At 46.3% G+C, this 21,257-nt stretch overlaps 1 long non-coding RNA gene across 1 annotated transcript in view; it reads left to right on the forward strand.

The window, feature by feature from the left end:
* The window catches only part of LOC143934934 (uncharacterized), a 294,377-nt gene that overhangs the window by 152,111 nt on the left and 121,009 nt on the right, over nucleotides 1–21,257 (forward strand). The window contains exon 2 of the long non-coding RNA XR_013263438.1: nucleotides 19,216–19,330. This is a non-coding gene — a long non-coding RNA (uncharacterized LOC143934934). The remainder of the gene's footprint in view (nucleotides 1–19,215; nucleotides 19,331–21,257) is intronic.

The raw sequence follows: 21,257 nt of genomic DNA on the forward strand, positions 1-21,257 counted from the left end.
GTAATTAAATGCCACCAAAAGAGAGCTTCATCAAAAAAAAAAAGATAAAAATTTAATTTGGGAACAGTGTTGCATGACTGAGTAATTGCCATTCAAAGTGTGACAGCGCGGGATACTCAAAAATGGCTTGGGCAGGAAGAGGGTGAATGTGTCTACTATTGAGGTGATTAAAGACAGAAGAGAAAATACCAGAAGAAACTCAAAGCCGTGATTCTCAACCAGGGTTCCTCCAGAGGTTGCTAGGGGTTCCTTCAGCATTGGGGCAATTTCTGCCTCTCAGATAAGTTCCCACTCACACCATTGATCTTTTTAGCTATCTGTAAGGAGGTAATTCTTCCCAATGACCACAAGTGTAAGGACCATTCTTCCCACTGACCATCACACTAATGTATCATGAGTTTTAGATTTCTAATTTTTAGCAGGGGTTCCCCCGAGACCAGAAAACTATTTCAAGGCTCTGTGTTGAAAAGGTTGAGACAGGCTGCCTTAGAGAGTGAAAAAAGGTAAAAAAGTAGTCTAAACAATCATGTTAGTAAAATATTACTTGTTTGCACTACGTTTATTCATGAAATGTATTCAAAGGTGAGAATGTTATCAGTGTTTGCTCCTGTTCTCTCAAATTCTCTCAACTTGCATATTAAAAGACACTCTTAATACTGACAGGCTGCATACTATAAAGGCCAGACATGAAAGGAGTCTGCATGTAAAAGATACTATATTCAGACAGAAGTTGACATCTTACAACAGAAGGAAGCAGTCAGGCAGGGCTGGACACTTTGGACATTGAAATATTCTATTTTAAAGTTCATTATTGTCTTCAAGGAGTGGAGAAAAACATAATACAAAGTGATAGCTATATTGGAGATTAGGGATGAGCCGAACACCCCCCGGTTCGGTTCGCACCAGAACTTTCGAACGGACCCCAAATTCGAACGAACGTTAGAACCCCATTGAAGTCTATGGGACTCGAACGTTCAAAATTAAAAGTGCTAATTTTAACGGCTAATATGCAAGATACTGTCCTAAAAAGGGTTTGGGGACCTGGCTCCTGCCCCAGGGGACATGGGTCAATGCCTAAAATGTTTTTAAAAATGGCCATTTTGGCGGGGGCACTGATTTTAATGACGATTAAAGTGAAAAAAAAAGTGAAATATTCCTTTAAATATGGTGCCTGGGGGGTGTCTGTAGTATGCCTGTGAAGTGCCACGTGTTTCCCGTGATTAGAACAGTCCCTGCACAAAATGACATTAAATGGAAATAACACCATTTAAAACTGCTTGCGGTTTTAATGTTATATCTGGTTCCTGCAATATGGTTGAAAATCATTGAGAAAAATGGCATGGGTAGCCCTCCCTGCCCATTACCAGCCTATTTGGGTCTTGTACGCATATTAAGGGGAACCCTGTACCCATATTAAAAAAAGGAAATGTGTGTGTCCCCCAGGCCCTATAAACTCAGAACAGCAGTATACAGGCGGTGCAAACAAGACAGGGACTGTGTAGGTTTGTTGTGTTAAGTTGAATCTGTTTGTAATTTTCAACTGGTACATTTTTAAAGTGTAGCTCCAGTCAAAAAAACTATATTTAAGCTTTTTGGAAAACATAGGGAAGGGTTATCACCCCTGTATAATTTGTTTTGTCGTCCATCTTTTTTCATCTCACTTGCTGTTGTCTCCTTCCGTTTGCAAGTAGGAGATGTTTGTAAGTTGGATGTTTGAAAGTAGGGGCCTGCCCTATATGCTCTGCAGAAATGGCGGAACAAGGTGTTGGTTTTGCCACAACATTGTAAGCCTTCAAAGTGACTCTTGGTGGGCGCTGGAGCGCCCTGCTGTGAACGATTATATCAAGAATTGTAATTACATGCCATTGTTGAACAGTGGTAGAAAAATTGACCTTTGGTGGTTGTGGTGCTGGTGCCACAACACTATAAGTCCTCACCGTTACTCTGGGTGGGCACAGGAAGGGGCCATCCTGTGAAATATTATATCAAGAATTGTAATTACATGTCCCTGTTAAACAGAGGCAGAAAAATTGGGCCTTAGGCACTGGTGCTGGTGCCACCACACTGCAACCTCTGCCATATACTCTAGTTTTATTGCAGGAATTAGCCCTGCTGCAAAGCATTGCATCAAAAATTGTACTTAAACGCCCCTGTTAAACAGGGGCAGAAAAATTGGGCTGATGGCATCAACCAGAACCAGAAATGTTCTTCCAACATATCAGCGGAGGAGGAAGAGGATAGACAATCAACATACCAGGACAGTCACTCAGCATCAGTCTTGAAGGGATGTGGTATTTAAAAAAAAAATTATTCGGTTACATCAGCTTCAGGTGCTTGGTAGCTGTGGGTGATCCAAGACTGATTCATCTTGATGAAGGTCAGTCGATCAACTGATTCGGTGGACAGGCGCACCCTGTGATCGGTAACAAAGCCACCAGCAGCACTGAAGGTGCGTTCCGAAAGAACGCTGGATGCAGGACAGGCCAGTAGCTCAATTGCATACTGTGCAAGCTCTGGCCAGTGATCCATCCTCAAGACCCAGTAAGCCAGAGGATTTTCGGTGGGAAAGGTGTCCAAGTCTGACCTTGCCCCTAGGTATTCCTGCACCATGTAAATCAGACGCTGGCGATGGGTGCTGGAACCGATCATACCTTGGGGCTGCGGACTAAATTGTCTGAAAGCATCAGTCAGACGGCCACCTTCTCCACCGCTCCTTCTGACGTTGTGCCTCAGCAACACGTTGTCCAGGACCAGGAGTTTGTAACCTCCCAGTCTCTGGGAACGCGTTGCACAGACCTTTCTGCAAGGCCTCCCAGAGATGTCTCATCCTCTGCTACCTCTGCGATGGCAAGATAAGGTCGGCAACCTTACCCTTGTACCGTGGATCAAGGAGAGTGGCCAGCCAGTAATGGTCCCTCTCCTTGATCCGAAGAATACGAGGATCCTTCCGCAGGCTTTGCAGGATCAGGGAGGCCATGCAGCGTAGGTTAGCTGAGGCATTCGGTCCGGAGTCCTCTGGGTCACTAAGGACAACATGATCCGCAGCTACCTCCTCCCAGCCACGTACAAGTCCACGTGTTTCTTGGGACTGTAAATCATCCCTACAAGACTGCTGCTGCTGCTGCTGATGCTGATGCTGATGCTGAGTGCCAGCCTCCACCTCCATGCTGACACAATCATTCTCCTCCTCCTCTTCCTCCTCCTCATCCTCTTCCTGTGTGATGGGTGGCACAGCAGGAACACTGTCTGGATAAAGGGGGCCTTGAGAGGCAAGGAAGTCCTCCTCTTCCTGCCTCTGTTCTGCCTCAAGTGCCCTGTCCATTATTCCACGCAGCGTATGCTCCAAGAGGTGGACAAGAGGTACAGTGTCACTGATGCATGCACTGTCACTGCTCACCATCCTTGTGGCCTCCTCAAACGGTGACAGGACAGTGCATGCATCCCTGATCATGCCCCACTGGCGTGGTGAGAAAAAAACTAGCTCCCCTGACCCTGTCCTGGTGCCGTAGTCGCACAGGTACTCATTGATGGCCCTCTGCTGCGTGTGCAGCCGCTGCAGCATGGCCAATGTTGAGTTCCATCTGGTGGGCATGTCGCATATAAGGCGGTTCTTAGGCAGGTTCAACTCCTTTTAGAGCTCAGCCAGCCGAGCACAGGCATTAAGTGATCGGCGGAAATGCACACAGACTTTCCTGGCCTGCTTCAGGACATCCTGTAAGCCGGGGTACCTGCCCAAGAACCGCTGCACCACCAGGTTAAGGACGTGAGCTACACAGGGCACATGGGTCAGTTGTCCCTGTCGGAGGGCGGAGAGGAGGTTGGTGCCATTGTCGCAAACCACCATTCCTGGCTTAAGCTGGCGTGGCGTCAACCACCTCTCGGCCTGCCCCTGCAGAGCTGACAAAACATCCGCCCCAGTGTGGCTCCTGTCCCCCAAACAAACCAGCGCAAGCACGGCATGGCATCGTTTTTCCTGCGTACTTGCATAGCCCCTGGAACGCCTACGGAGCACCGCTGGTTCTGAGGACAGAGCACTGGAAGAGGCCATGGAGGAAGAAGAAGAGGAGGGGGTGGAGGAGAGAGGTGTGTCACAACCAATAGTAGCATTTTGGAGGCGTGGTGGTGGAACAACCTCCAACACTACTGCACCTTGTCCTGCATCCTTCCCAGCTGCCAGAAGAGTGACCCAATGGGCCGTGAAAGACAGGTAACGTCCCTGTCCATGCCTGCTGGACCATGAGTCAGCGGTAATATGCACCTTACCGCTGACCGCCCTGTCCAGCGAGGCAAGGACATTGCCTTCCACATGCCGGTAGAGAGCCGGAATCGCCTTCCGTGAGAAAAAGTGGCGTTTGGGGACCTGCCACTGAGGAACCGCACATTGTACAAACTCACAGAAGGGGGCCGAGTCTACCAACTGAAAAGGCAGCAGTTGAAGTGCTAGCAATTTAGCCAAGCTAGCATTCAACCGCTGGGCATGTGGATGGCTGGGAGTGAACTTCTTTCGCCGGTCCAGCAGCTGGGGCAGGGACATTTGCCTGCTATAATCGGACGTGGGTGTACCGCTAGCAGAGTTCCCGGAAGCACTTGGCTGTGACACACCTAATTCTACACCTTCATTCCTCTCAGAGCAGGTTTCAGAGAGGACTGAAGGTCTAGTGGGGTTGGAGATGCCAGCTGATGAGGAGCAAGGAGAGGTCCGCTTTGTTCTTTGGTGTGGGTCTTTGAGGTACGCTTGCCAACGAGCTGCATGGCAGGTCAACATATGTCTGGTCAAGCATGTGGTGCCCAAGCGGCTGATGTTTTGGCCACGCGAGATACGCTTGAGACATATGTTGCAAATAGCGGTGCGATCTGATGCACTCGTCTCAAAAAAGGCCCACACCAAAAAACTTTTAGAATAACGCGCAGAGGCAGCGCTCTGCGCAGGCGGAGCTCTGCGGTGTGATTCAGTCGGTGTGCTGCCCCTAAGCTGGCCCCCGGAGGGCATCCTGCCTCGTTGGACATGTGCATCCTCCTCCTCCTCCTCCTCCTCCTCCTCCTCCCTCCTTCCAGGCACCCACGTGGAGTCAGTGCCCTCATCATCCCCTCCCTCTTCATCGCTGTAGCAAACCTGGCAAGTATGCTGCAGCTTGTGGAACATGACTGCCAGATTGCTGTCCTTCTTGAGCATCCCCTCTCTCTGCGCTCACGCTACTGCCTTCCTCTAGCTGAGTGTCATTATCAGAGCCCACAAAACACTGGGAATCCTCCTGGAGCATGTACCCAACACTGTGCTCAAAGAGTTCAGGAGACTCCTCAGGAGGACGTGGTGGGTCTAGGGAAGGAGTCACTGATGATGACATTGAGAGGAGGGAAGACGATGCGTTGGCAGCTGCTTTGCTACTACCCTGAGACTGGGTGAGAGAGGATGAGGAGGATGAAGAGGGCTTGGTCATCCACTCTACCAAGTCGTTGGCATGTTGCGGTTCAACATGTCCAGCTGCCGAAAAGGACAAGCATGTCCCATGGCCACGTGCTGATGACAATGCACCGCGTCCACGACCAGCACTGTTGTCTCTAGACACAGAGCCTGCTTGCCCTCTTTTATCGGCTTGCGTCTGTCTGCCTCTCCTTGCTGGCCTTCCAGACATGGCAATGGCCTGAAGGGAGTTGGGTAAAACAGCAGTTGGGTAGTGTATATTGTGCTGGAGGCACACAACACCCACTAACTCCTGCAGGTGCCTTTATTATAGAACACCAGAGATAAAGGGGTATATACAGATGTAAGCTGTGCTGTGCTGGAGGCACACACAACTTCCAATAACTCCTGCAGATGGCAAGTTGGCTCAAATAGAGAACAGCTATGTAGGTGGATATAGCGGTATGTACTGGGTACAGAGCACGCAGACAGCACGCACTATCTCCTAACACTACTGACTGCAAGCTCTATTATAAAAGATAGATCACTAGCTATATAGGTGAGGTGAATATAGCGGTGTATACTGCGGTCAGGGCACGCAGACAATAACCACTACACAACAGCAAGATAGAAAATCGGCCGAAAACGATCGGTCTGTACTGTGTTGAAGGTACACAGAACACCCACTGCTTCAGAAGCCAACACACTACACGAGGCCGCTGCGATGGCGGCCTTATATAGTGTGGGGCGTGCACTACACAGCCTGAGCTATGATTGGCCACAGGCATCCTGCCTGTGGCCAATCATGGCTCTCCTCGCTGCTGGCGCTGCGATTGGCCAAGCATGCGGGGTCACAGTGCATGCTTGGCCAATCATGAGCCAGCAATGCATTGCGCCATCGCAGTGCATTGTGGGCCGTGAGCGCCATACGAATTTGATGCGAACGGACCAAAATGTTCTGACTTCGCCGAACGGACGAACAGCCAATGTTCGAGTCGAACGTACGTTCGACTCGAACACGAAGCTCATCCCTATTGGAGATGAAGCATCATAAGGTGCTCTAAGGTAGCCTTATCGTTACAGTTAGTATCTTCAAAGCCCTGTCAGACCCTCCTGAAATTCTTGGTAGGTTACTGTCAGGGCATTGAGTCCTGATATACCACCCACCCCAGAAAGGTATACTCACCAATTTGCTCCCCCCATTTTCTTTCCACTGTATTGGAGACCTCGCTCGATTTCTGTAATGAAGTGGAGCCTCTGAGTGCTGTGTAATGTTACCTCTCCCATTTAACAGTGACCATTGGCTAGGTCTACAAAAACAGCAGAAAGAGGGTGCCTGGGTCAGTGTGATAGTAAAAGCAAGTAACACTTTATTCAGATACACCTACATTAAAGTATCTTGCAAGCTGGACAAAGGGTGGATGTGGATCACCAATTAAGCAGTCAGCCGTCACAAAGGACGAGAAGACCACTGTGGGGATAAGTTCAGACCTGCTATATGGAGGTGTATAACCAACAGCGTCTCTAACTCTCACACCTGCTCTTACAGAGCTAGCAAGAGACCATATAAGGACAGGGCGGGCCGAAATGCATTTCCGAGGTGCTACCTCCTTCTTCAGGCAAACAAAAAGGAGGTGGTGCCTCGGAAACGCATTGTGGCCTGCTCAGTCTTATTAATTCATTTTGGGTATATCTTGTTGTTTTCCCCCCTACCTGTTATTGATCCCTTATGATCCACCTCGGGTCCTTGAAGCCTCTGGAGATGGAGACAGAGACTTGGTGGGCACCAAGTGGCACGGGTGCCAGGGATGCAGAGCACCTTGCAAGCCTTAGTCCAAGATATGAGCCAAGGTCAAGTCCAGTTGGGCAACAAAGTACAAAAGAGTTAATCAGAAGAAGAATGGTCGAGATCCAAGCAGTCTTCGGTTCCAATCTGGCAGCTTAATACAAAAGGGGCAAAGAAGTAAAATAGTTAAGGTACCAATCCAAGGTCAATGGCAAGCAGCAATTAAGAGTAGTCAAATAGGTTTCCAGGTCACAACAAGTTCAGACAGATCACACACTAGCACAGGAACAAAGGGGGGGCTGAAGATAATCCAGCCATTTGGCAGTGTCTGGGCTGGGCTTATAAAGGGAAGTTTGAGGTCACTTCCTGTGCACCTCATGGCCATTTTCCTGCCCTTTTCTACCAGGCTGAGGTCACTTCCTGTGCGCCTCCTTGGTATTTTCCCGCATTTTTCCATCAGGAAGAAGTCACTTCCTGTGCGCATCCTGCGCATTTTCCTTCCTTTTTCCGTCAAGTCTTCTGCGCAGGTGTGGGTTAGCGCACTGAGGCATCTTTGACTCATGCTCAGATGGCATGGATTTCCTCTTGCGGCAACGCACCATTGGTGCATGTGTAGTACGCCCCGGACTCTTGGAGATATATTGCTTATTGGCTAGGCCTGAACACTATCAACTAAAACACTGAAGCTTACCAGGGTGGACTCCTGCCACAGGTAAGGAGTGTGGATCAGAGAGTATTCCTTGTTACAGGCTGGGCTCTCCAGAGACCTTGTCCTGATTGGACAAAGTAGCAATGTCTTTTTAGGTATGCTCGCTGCTCCCCTTTCTAACAAATGTCAAGCTTGCCGGGAAGTTTTTCAGACACTGAGCATAGCAGAAATTGGGAGGGCTTAATCAATTTCCTCATTATTCAGTGGAATTGTGATGGTGTTGTACTTATGGTAATTAGTAAAGAACAGTCTAGTGGTCCTGCCTCAAGCTTAAATATTACTGTACAGAGGTTCAGAAGATTATCCAACACTTCACTGATTATGAGACGGTCCAGCTTTTTTCTTATTATGGATGATTAGAAAACTCTGGACAGCCGCACTCCAAAATAAAGTCCAGCTTTTTTCTTACTGCACGTTTCAAAAATGTATAACAAAAATGTATTGTACGTCATCCATTGAACGCTGCCAAATCCTGTATTCCCCCTCAAATGGAAAAATCCACAACTACCAACTATCAGTTGTTGGCTTCATAAAGTAGAGGAAATCAATAAGATGGAAGATCTAATACTAATACAGTGCAACATAAACATGAAAAGTACTCCAAGACCTGGAGACTATGGAATATGTTTGTCCTCTCTGAGGAGGGGAAAGCTCTTTTGGGTCCATAATTTGCCTGGCTGGCAGGCGCCATTCTCCAAATACCTTTATTGTAATGGATCTTTACATCCCCCCCCCCCCCTTTTTTTTTTTTTCTTTTACTTTTCTATTTTCTATAAAATAGAAAAAGAAGTGGGCAACTCGATACCTCTCTGTGAGTGGTTTATCTCTTAGGATATGTGCAGAAAGGATATATCCATACTTGAAATATTCACTGTGACTCCTTGAAGTTTATGTATCTCCAGAGACAATTGAGTACTTTTATTTAGTACTGCTGAGACCTTGAAGAAGGGGAAATACCCCGATAGCCTCTCCTAAAAAATTGTATGTTAGTGCAAATAAAGTATCATGGTTGTTTTAGTACTTCTGAGATGGTTATTAATATTGTTCAGTTTTTTATGTATTCGTCAAGTCCCATCTCGCTTATGTTCATCGGTATTTCATGACTTGTATCCCACACATCCTTACTGTACACTCGATGTTTTACTCTTCGATGTAAAATAGTTTCTTTTCTATGCTTTTTGTGAAAAATAAAAGCATTTTGAAAGAAAAGTATCACAGCAGTGGCTGGTACTCAAAAGTTTTTTTTTTTTTTTTTTTTTGGGGGGGGGGGGGGCGCAAACAATCTGAAATTCTGGAAAAAAAAAACCCCATCAATCGCAGCCTCACTGCACCATTAATCACAGCCTCACTACGCCATCAATTTCCGCCACTGTGCCCAACAAACGCTCCCACTGTGCCCAACAAACGCTGCCACTGTTCCCAACAAACGCTGCCACTGTTCCCAACAAACGCTGCCACTGTACAATCAAATGCTGCCACTGTGACCCATCAAAGACAGCTACTGTGCCCATCTTATGCAATGACTGTGCCCATAGTGCCATCAAACGCAGCCACTGTGCCCATCTTATGCAATGACTGTGCCCATAGTGCCATCAAACGCAGCCACTGTGCCCATCAAATGCAGTTTTAGAATTTTAGAATTCTATAGGTTGCATGTTTTGAGTTACAGAGGAGGTCTGGGGCTAGAATTTTATTTCTCTTGCTCTACCAATTGTGGCAATACCTCACATGTGTGATTTGAACACAGTTTTTATGTGCAGGCGCTGCTCACGTATGCATTCGCTTCTGCGCGCGAGCTCGGCCTGGCGGGGCGCGTTAAAAAGGTAAAATAAGCATTTTTTTTTTTTTTTTTTAAATCGTGACAGGACCTCCTAAATATGAGATCTAGGTTCATAAAGACCTCAGATCTCATATTTACACTAAAATGCAAAAAAAAAAAAAAAGTTGTCATTTAAAAAAAATCTCCCCCAAAAAATGGGTGGAAGCTATGGGTGGAAGTGACAATTTGACGTCGCTTCCGACCTGCAATGATATGGAGATGGGTGGCGGCCATCTTCCTGTCACTCATTTCCATGTCAGGCTAGGGAAAGGATCCGATCACCTCCATTGCTACTGACGGCTACGGTAAGCGGTGGAGGTGCATGGGGGGAGGGGGGGGCCTCTCCTGCTGCCGATAAAAGTGATCTCACGGTGAATCCGCCACAGAGACCACTTTTATCTTGAAGCCGACTGCTCACTGAAGAAGATACCGGGGTTATGGGAGCTAGCTGATGCCATAACAATGATATTCCTCTTCAAAGTACCAACGTATAACAGTGGTGGGTGGCCCGGAAGTGGTTAATGTGTGCATCTATATCTGCCTTGAGTTCAGCTTTAACCACTTAAGCCCCAGACCATTTGGCTGGCCAAAGACCAGAGCACTTTTTGCGATTTGGCACTGCGCGGTCATGCGAAGTGAGTCCCAAAAAAATAGACATCCTTTTTTCCCCACAAATAGAGCTTTCTTTTGGTGGTTTTTGATCACCTCTGTGTTTTTTCTTATTTTTTGCAATATAAACAAAAAATAGCCACAATTTTAAAAAAAACGCATTATTTTTTACTTTTTGCTATAATAAATATCCTCAAAAATATCCCCAAAAAAATATAAAAAAAAAAATATTTTTCCTCAGTTTAGGCCGATATGTATTCTTCTACCTATTTTTGGTAAAAATCACAATAAGGCCGCGTACACACGCGGGGACTGTTCGCCCAACTTTGTCCGTCAAACAGTTTCGGCAAACAGTCCGCTCAAAATTAGCATGGATGGACATGGCCACACACGACGAACGAACAGTTTGCTGAAACCGTGCGCGATGACGTGAACGGCACGTACGACGGGACGAAAAATACGACGTCCTATACACTGCATTATAACTTTCGGCGTGAAAATCCTTTCTGAGCATGCGCGGAACTTAGTTTGACGAACAAGCCTACACACGGGCGGACTGTTCGCTCAAACAAGGTTTCAGCGGACAGTTTTACGGAATTTCCGAAAAACCTTGTTCGTCAAACTGTCCGCTGAAACTGTCCGCTGAAAGCCCACACACGAGCGGACTGTCCGCCCAAACACTGTTCAGCGGACAAAGCGTTTATTCACTGGTTTGTGCAAAAGTTATAGCGTCTACAAAATAGGGGATAGTTTTATGGATTTTTTTATTAATATATATTATATTTTTTTTTTTTTACTAGTAATGACGGCGATCAGCTTTTTATTTATTTTTTATTTTTTTGACTGCAACATTAACCACTTTCAGACCGGACCATTTTGCTGGTAAATGACCAGAGGTCTTTTTACAATTTGGCACTGCGCTGCTTTAACTGGTCATGCAATGTTGTACCCAAACAAAATTTGCGTCCTTTTCTTCCCACAAATAGAGCTTTCTTTTGATGGTATTTGATTGCCTCTGCGATTTTTATTTTTTGCGATATAAATGGAAAAAGACCGCAAATTTTGAAAAAAAATGATATTTTCTACTTTTTGTTATTAGAAAAATCCAATAAATTAAATTTTAGTCATACATTTAGGCCAAAATGTATTCAGCCACATGTCTTTGGTAAAAAAAAAGTCAATAACTGTATATTTATTGGTTTGCGCAAAAGTTGTCACATCTACAAACTAAGGTACGTTTTCTGGAATTTACGCAGCTTTTAGTTTACGACTGCCTATCTCATTTCTTGAGGTGCTAAAATGGCAGGGCAGTACAAAACCCCCCCAAATGACCCCATTTTGGAAAGTAGATCCCCTAAGGAAATTGATAAGTGGCATGTTGAGCCCATCGAATATTTTATTTTTTTGCCTCAAGCGATTGAATAATGACAAAAAAATAATTTTTTTTTTTTTTTTACACAAAGTTGTCACTAAATGATATATTGCTCACACATGCTATGGGCATATGTGAAATGACACCCCAAAATAAATTCTGCTGCTTCTCCTGAGTACGGGGATACCACATATGTGGGACTTTTTGGGAGCCTAGCCACGTACAGGGCCCCGAAAACCAAGAACCACCTTCAGGTTTTCTAAGGACGTAAATATTTGACTTCACTCCTCACTACCTATTACAGTTTTGAAGGCCATAAAATGCCAAGATGGCACAAAACCCCCACAAATGACCCCATTTTAGAAAGTAGACACCCCAAGCTATTTGCTGAGAGGCATGTTGAGTCCATGGAATATTTTATATTTTGCCACAAGTTGCGGGAAAATTACAAACTTTTTTTTTTTTTTTTTTTTTTCACAAAGTTGTCACTAAATGATATATTGCTCACGCATGCCATGGGCATATGTGAAATGACACCCCAAAATAAATTCTGCTGCTTCTCCTGAGTACGGGGATACCACATATGTGGGACTTTTTGGGAGCCTAGCCGCGTACGGGGCCCCGAAAACCAAGCACCGCCTTCAGGCTTTCTAAGGGCGTTACAGTTTTGAAGGCCATAAAATGCCAAGATGGCACAAACCCCCCCCAAATGACCCCATTTTGGAAAGTAGACACCCCTAAATTTAGGGGTACACTAGTGAGACTAGGTAATAAATGGCGGGTGCCCTGAAACTATAAAAAAATAACTAACCAACCAGCGTCACCTGTAACAGTTATATGGTGATCACTGGTGAAAGGGTTAACTAGGGGGCAATCAGGGGGCTTTATGCGGTAGTATATGGGGGTCCATGGCGCTATAAAAAGCTGCGGTGAACCTAAATACCTACCTGCCTAACTAGCGTCACCTGTGACACTAATACAGTGATCAGAAAAACGATCGCTTATTAGGCTGGGTTCACACTGGAGCGATGTGGGAACGCCACGAATGCGCGGCGGGTTCCCGCATCACATGCCTCCCGGCGGCAGTTCACACTGCCCTATGCGAACTGCTGGGAGTGTCAGTGAAATGTTAATGACACCCCCAGATCAGTTCGCATATCGCAGTGCGATCTGCAAACTCGGATCGCATGGTGTGAACACCCATGCGATCCGATTCTGCTGCGGACCAAAAAAAGGGTCCCGTGCGAGTTTGCGGCGGGTGCGGCGCGAATTCAGCCATACTATCTGTATGGCTGAACTCGAATCGCACAGAGATCGGATGTGATTTGCACTGCAGTGCGGTGCGAATCACATCCGTTCTCATAAACCGCTGCAATGTGAACCCAGCCTTAGTGACACTGGCGACGGGGGGTGATCACGGGGTTAAACCTTTATTGGGGGGGTTAGGGGGTACCTTAGAACTAAAGGGGGCTAACCCTAACTGCCCTAACAGTTATTACAGTCACAAATGACACCAATGCAAAAAAAAAAAAGCAATTGGTGTCACTGTGACTGGGGGGGGGCAGGGGTAATTGGGGGGGTGATCGGGGGGTAAAGGGGGGGTGTGAGTGTGCCTGGCATGTTCTACTGTATGTGTGGTGTGTTGGTGCAACTCACCGAACCTCTCTCCTCGGTGCCGGAACGAAAAATACCGACACGGAGGAGAGAATACATCACTTCCTCTCCTGTGTTTACATTACAGGAGAGGAAGTGATGTCACGGAGGATTTCCATTCGTCGAGAGCGATCGCGAGGGGGTGGCCATGAATGAATGGCCGCCCCCTCATCCCGGATCGCTCTCGAAGGAATGCCGACCGCCGCAGGCACCGGGGGGGGGCCCGATCGAGCCCCCCACCCGCGGGCAGGCAGGGACTTATATATACGCCCATATGCCTGCCCGTGCCATTCTGCCGACGTATATCGTCGTGCGGCGGTCGGCAAGTGGTTAAGGCGGACACATCGGACACTTTTGATGCTATTTTGGGACAATTCACATTTGTACAGCGATCAGTGTGATTAAAAATGCACTGATTACTATGTAAATCTGACTGGCAGTGAATGGGTTAAACAGAAGGGGGCACTGCAGGGGTTAAGTGTGTCCTAGGGAGTGATTCTAACTGTGGGGGGGAGGGGCTGTGTGTGACACGACACTGATCACTGCTCATGATTACAGGGAGCTGTGATCAGTGACAGTGTCACTAGGCAGGATAGGGAAATGCTTGTTTACATTAGCATCTCCCCGTTCTTCCTCTCCATGAGACGATCGCGGGTATCCCCTCGGAAATTTAGTTCGCAGGACTCATGGTTGGACTCACGGAGCCCGCTGCGGGCATGCGCCTGCTATCCAAGCCTCACAAGATGTACAATAATGTTGTTTCACGCAGCGGAGCTGGTCCGCAAGCGGTTAAAAGGAAAGCTAGGGGTATTTTTAGTTTGGAACATATTTTTAGGCATTCTATTTGTTTTGCATTAAAGTAGATGTAGCACCCTCTTGCGTGTGCTACTAGTGTTGGTACAGGCAAAATACAGTCTGGCTCTGGGCTAAACCTGAGTCATTGAATCTGGGTCAGGGTTACTAGAGGCCAGGCCAGTATGACTCGTACTATGAGCCAATCCCCAGGAGTGGGCCTGGTCGGGGACTGAGGAGCCCATAAAAAGGAATGAGGCATGCTGGGAGGGGAGTCGGGTGGAAGATGTTAAAACAGTGCTGAGAGAGGCTGTCAGTGGCCCATGAGGGACCCCTGCCGAGGAGCGTTTTTTTTTTTTACCTTGGGCTGGAGATAAAAGGCTGGCCTGGAAGGATCCCACCACTAGAAGGCAGTTGGAGGGATTCAAGCCAGAGAGGCAGCGGAGAGAGCCAGGAGAGACGGTGAGTAGATCAGCATGGTCCAGGGACAGACAAGGTGAGAGTGCCAGTTGTAGCAGATCTCTCTTGAAAACAGTGGTGTGCCAAGTCTTCAGCAAACCTTGCCCTGAGGATTCTCAATGTACATGTCAGTCAGGAGGACTGGGAAGAGGAAAGCAGCCAGGTGTGGCTGTTGGCAGTAGGTGTCCCTCATTCCCATCTCAAAATTTTGGGAGGTATGTGTTATGGGGTATTTCTGAACTGACAATAGACTTGGTTCTCCCAGGAGGGAACCAGCAGAAGCTCTACAAAGAGTAACACAATTTGTGCAGGTGGAAGGAAGAAGAGGAGTCTATAAATAGGGAGGAAGTGTCCCTGAAGTATTGTTGTCACACTGGGCATCCCATAGTCCCTTATTCCATCCAAGTTATCATCCCCTAATAAAACTACAAAAAAACAAGCCAAAGACTGATTTCTGTGTCTGGATGAAAGAAGGAAATGCTGTATGACTGGCTGTGCAGCAGTGGGGAACCCTGATTACAGCAACTCCTTCAGGAGTAGTGCCCAGGGGCATAACAAGAAATCACAGGGCCCCATAGCAAAATGTTGTATGGCCCCCTCCCCTGCAAACGGCCCCCCCAGGTGAAAAACGGGTGGGGTTTAAGCATAACATTGGGCATGGCTTAAATGGGCGTGACTCAAAGGGGGTGTGGTTAGAGTCTAAGATGGATGGACAGCAGGCCCAGATCCTACACCATAACAGAAATATGTGTATTCCAGAAAGTTTAACAATAAGCAGATAAAGATACTCCAAACATCTGGTGTAAGCGCTTCAATCATCCCACCACCATGGTTGTTATGGTGTCAGGGTGATTGAAGCGCATTATTTCTATTACATTGAAATATAAAAGGAAATGGTTCAACTCGCCATAATGCAGAATCCGAATCGGTGGAAGCCCTGAGCGTGTCACTTGCCATGTCGCCTGCACCCAGATGCCATCAGGTGTCCCCAGCGGAGTTCTCCTTACATCTCAGGTGTCCCCAGCCGAGTGCCTCCTTACATCTCAGGTGTCCCCAGCAGAATGCTTCCTTACATCTCAGGTGTCACTGTCCCCAGCCAGCGGAGTGCTTCCTTACACCTCAGATGTCCCCAGCGGAGTGCCTCCTTGCATCTCAGGTCCCCACCCCCATCGGAGCCCTTCTATATCCCAACAGCGCAGGAGACTGTTGGAAAATATGACAGAACACTGCCATTACTGAAGCCCGAGGGGGAACAAAATAGAGGTGGAGCCGGCCGGGTACAATAGAAATTGAGCTGCAGTCCCGCCCACCCCTTTCCACAACAGGTCACAGATGACAGACAGACCGGGGGATGGGCGGCGCCACAGCTTTATTTCTATTGTAGCCACTTGGCAGGCCCTGCTTGTCATTTCTAACTCAGCTGGTATTCAGGAACATGGCCAAACACGGACCTCTAGTGGCAGCGGCGGTGGGCGGTGAAAAAAACGATATACCCATGTGCAAATATATAAGTGCTACACGTTCAACGTGCAATAAAAAAATTAAACGACAATCTTAATCACATAGATATAGTTGTGAGAGAACAGTGAGAGAAAAAAAATGTGTGATAAATAAATTCGAAGTAAATAAATAAATAAAATAGTCCACAACAAAAATGGAGAGGTAAGTCTTCAGTCCTCAATAGTGACACCGGACACAACACCCTCAAAGAAGTGACAGGGTACACCAAGGGAAAGTCCTCCACCAATGAAATCACTGCCGCTTACCAGCTAGCTAGATCTCTTTTTAAGGAGATCCAACATGCACGTGGTTTAACCCCAGCTTGGGTTTCTGTACAGGGTTATGCACAATGTGTCCCGATGTTCCACTTGAACCAGTATAAACACTCCCGTTCTAACTTCTTCTCACAGCCATATTGATAGGTACTCATTAACCAGATAAAAACAAAAGGGATCCCATAGCGTAATTCCATAAAAACATTTTTAATCAAACATATGCGTCAATCATGCACTTACATTATTGCCATACATACAAAAGCGTGTATCTTGTATTCGAGCCGGCCGACTCTCTCTTGCTGCCCGTCGCTTCCGGGACAGATGAGGAACAGTGGTGACGTCAGCATGCTGCTCAACCCTACGTCATTTCATCAAAAGATGACATGATACCTTCATACTTGAAGTCACGTTCAAAATGAACGGACTTTACCCCATGTGTGGGCAAGTCCATTCATTTGGAAAGTCTGGCGGACCTAGTCCGCTGGAAAAGTCCATTTGTGTGTGGTCGTGTGTGGGCAAGTCCGCTCGTTCGCTGCAAAGTCGCTGCAAAGTCTGGCGGATTGTCTGATCGTGTGCACGTGGCAGAACAACTCTTCTGAGAAGGCAGTCCACAAGGTTTATTCGTGTGTCTATGGGTATGTTTTGATCATTCTTCCAGAAGTGCACTGATATGGAGGAGTAGGTCTGGCTTGCAGTCGCTGCTCTAATTCATCCCAAAGATGTTCTATCGGGTTGAGGTCAGTCAGGACTCTGTGTAGGCCAGTCAAGTTCCTCCACCCCAAACTCGCTCATCCATGACCTTATGGACCTTGCTTTGTTCACTGGTGCGCAGTCTTGTTGGAACAGGAAGAGGCCATCCCCAAACTGTTCCCACAATGCTGGGAGCATGAAATTGTCCAAAATGTCTTGGTATGCTGACACCTTAAGAGTTTCCTTCACTGGAACTAAGCGGACAAGCCCAACCCCTGAAAAACAACCCCACACCATAATCCCCCCTCCACCAAATGATTTGGACCAGTGCCCAAAGCAAGGTCCATAAAGACATGGATGAGCGAGTTTTGGGTGGAGGAACTTGACTGGCCTGTACAGTCCTGACCTCAACCCAAGAGAACATCTTTAGGATTAATTGGAGAGGATTCTGTGAGCCAGGCCTTCTCATCCCAATATCAGTGCCTGGACTCACAAATGCGCCTCTAGAAAAATGGCCAAACGTTCTTATAGACATACCAGTGTACAAAGCAAGGTCCATAAGGACATGGATGAGCGAGTTTGGGGTGGAGGAACTTGACTGGCCACTACAGAGTCCTGACCTCAACCCAACAGAACACCTTTGGTTTTGAATGAGAAAGGATACTGTGAGCCAGGCCTTCTCATCCCAATATCAGTGCATGACTTCACAAATGCACCTATAGAAGAATGGTCAAACATTCCCATAGACACACTCCTATACCTGGGAACAGTTTGCAATGGCCCTTTCCTGTTCCAACATGACTGCACACCAGTGTAGAAAGCAAGGTCCATAAGGTCATGGATGATGAGTTTGAGGTGGAGGAGCTTGACTGGCCTGCATAGAGTCCTGATCTCAACCCGATAGAACATCTTTGGGATGAATTAGATCAGAGACTATGAGCCAGGCCTTCTCCTTCATATCAGTGCACTTCTGGAAGAATAGTCAAGCATACCCATAGACATATGCCTACACCTTGTGGACAGCCTTCCCAGAAGAGTTGACGCTGTTATAGCTGCAAAGGGTCAGCCAACTCAATATTGAACCCTACGGACTAAGACTGGGATGCCATTAAAGTTCATGTGCGTGTAAAGGCAGGTGTCCCAATACTTTTGGTAATATAGCGTATATGTAGTTTGGCCTGTAGTTCAACTTTCATATGGTTATGGGGGGGCTTGCTTTTTTTCATGATTTTGCTCTGGCAGTCCTGTTGTTCATACCTATTTAAGTTAGTTGCTTCTAGTTACAGCTCTGGAACTTAAAAATGGGGGAAAAAAATCCTATTTCACTCCACAAGACTCTGAAGCAAAGCAGACTGAGGTGCTTAATCTGAGACTCTCATTTAACGTCGCGCTGGAATGATGTTGGTTTAGTGGATGATGTACCAATATGTCATGCCTGCAGCTACGTCTACAACACGCGCGCACACAAAAAAAGAAGGAATTCAGCGGGGTGCCCTTGTGCTCTGTATCTCATCTTAAAAAACAGGAGACTGCTCAAATTATCAATTCCAAACTCTTTACATCCTCGCAGCCAAGCATAAAAATTAATTCAAGCAAAACCTAATTTAGAATAATAATAACATGGTTTTCTAATGTGTTCTACATTAATCGCAGTTAAGACAGTTACTATAGCAGCGCAGCAAGATTTTATTAGGAAGGGGAAAAAATTACCACTGTGCTATCTACTTGTTAGAAAGGATTATGGCTCGTGCGTGCGTGTGTGTGCGCGCGCGTGTGTGTGTGTGTGTGTGTGTGTGTGTGTGTGTGTGTGTGTTTAATCCACCTTCTGGCCTATTTTTGACCTAATATCAGTCTTATTAACATTTTAATGCACAAAAACACACACACCAAAACATTAGCTTAAGGGGAAGTTGTTATGACCTGGGCTATTTATCAGCACGCCGCATAAATATTTGCATTAAAAATAACAGAGCCTGGAAGATATCGGACGTGAATATCTCCCCTTTCTTTGCTTTATGGAGAATGGCTTTAATGCATTAAATTTAAATAACTTGAACTTTGCAAAAAAATTCTATATAATGAAGCAGGACATGGAAATAATTGACTTGTGCATAGTATTTATTATCTGCCTTGTTCTGTTATGTCTGTAGCACGACCTCCTTGGGGACTGCTTGGATTCACCTGCTCTTCTGCACCGCCATGAACCTTGTGAACATTCCAACCCACCTGACACTCTGGGTTCAGACATCTTTGCACCACCATGAGGTAATGAGTCAAACAATTCAGTGCATTTATATTCTATTAACGTTTACTAGAACAATTCAAAGAGGATATTGTTACACAGATGAGGCAACAGACTTTGAGTTTTGGGTAACAGTCCTAGCTCAGTAGAGGAATCCCTCTAGAGCAGGGATATGCAATTAGCAGACCTCCAGCTGTTGCAGAACTACAAGTCCCATGAGGCATAGCAAGACTCTGACAGCCACAAGCATGACACCCAGAGGCAGAGGCATGATGGGACTTGTAGTTTTGCAACAGCTGAAGGTCTGCTAATTGCATATCCCTGCTCTAGAGAAACACAAGGCAAGATAATTTGTAGATAAACAGTATATTACAGTCAGGTCCATAAATATTGGGACATCGACACAATTCTAATCTTTTTTTGGCTTATACACTACCACAATGGATTTGAAATGAAACAAACAAGATGTGCTTTTAACTGCAGGAACACAAGATCTCCATCTTGTCCCCTGTCAGAATAGCGATCTGCCTTGTTTACATCGCCACTCTGCCTCTCCCGGCAATGACTCCAGGTGGCCGACTGACATCGGCATCACGTCCGGCGGCACGCATGCACCCCCCAGTGGCTATTGCACGAAATGACATACAGGTACGTTATTTCACACAATACAGCCAACCTGCCACAGTAAATATGGGGTAGGCGGTTGGCAAGTAGTTAAACACTGACTTAGTCAACATTTAAAAAATCTATACATACTTGCCTGGAGTTGGATTTATATAAGATTGCTCAGATAATTATAAACCAATGTAATTTAAAAGTATAATCAGGTATCCATGTGACCAGTTCTGTGGATCATCTAAGATGGCCCCTGCAGACAGAACAAAGAACATCTTTGACCACTATTTGTGTTTAAAATGATCGGAAAATATGCCCCAATATCATTTTAGAAAAGTTGTAAACCTTTCTGTGAAATGATTGCAGAGGTATGTATACATACCTCCCAACTTTTTGAGATGGGAACAAGGGACACCTATCGGCAAAAGTATTCAGGCATAGGACACACCCCTTGCCACACCCTGTTAAAGGAAAATTGTCCAAAAAAAACCCCCAAGATTGGTTAAACCCACAAGTGATTGATTTTTTTTACCACTACTAATCCTTTATATTGGCTTTTGGAATTTACAAATGCAGCAATTTAGAAATCAGATGAAAGGTTTGGCACTGGAAAATACAGACCAAAATGAGGGACAAAGTAGTAGGAATGAGGGACGTTGCTCCAAATCAGGGGCAGTCCCTCGAAATCAGGGACAGTTGGGAGCTATGTGTATAGTCCAGCTCAGACAAAGTTGCAAGTGTCTCAAATGCACGTGTGAGCAATCACCATTTGCATTATTGTGTAATACTGGAATCTGGATATTAATGGTATATGCATATTAATGCCAAATAGAATGGACATAGTTCTTAAGTGTACCATGATGCACCAAATTCAAATAAATCTATGTATAAGATATACATTTTATAAACCAACTGTGATCATTTATATATCCAGTAAAACTTAGTATAGGTAGGTGTATGGTTGTGCTACCATTATCCACTTGAGGACCGCCGTATTGCCATTGTACGTCAGCACAATGGCACAGGCAGGCACAATCACGTACATCTACGTGATTGCCTTCCAGCGGGTGGGGGGTCCGATCGGACCCCCTCCCGCTGGTTACGGCGGTCCGATTCGGTCCAGGAGCGCTCCGTGATGAGGGGATGGCCATTGGTTTTCGGCCACCCCCTCTGGATCGCTCCTGGCCAATGAGAAGCTTCCTCCCCTGTGTATTGTTTACACAGGAAGGAGGAAGTGATGTCATTCTCCTCGGGGCGGTCTTTTTGACCGGACTACGAGGAGAAAAGTAAAAGTAAGTGTGCACCAACACTACACTGACATGTAGGTACACACAG

Source organism: Lithobates pipiens, unplaced genomic scaffold, assembly GCF_037356315.1.
Source record: "Lithobates pipiens isolate NorthernLeopardFrog02 unplaced genomic scaffold, aLitPip1_a1.2 Scaffold_28, whole genome shotgun sequence".
NCBI lineage: Eukaryota > Metazoa > Chordata > Amphibia > Anura > Ranidae > Lithobates > Lithobates pipiens.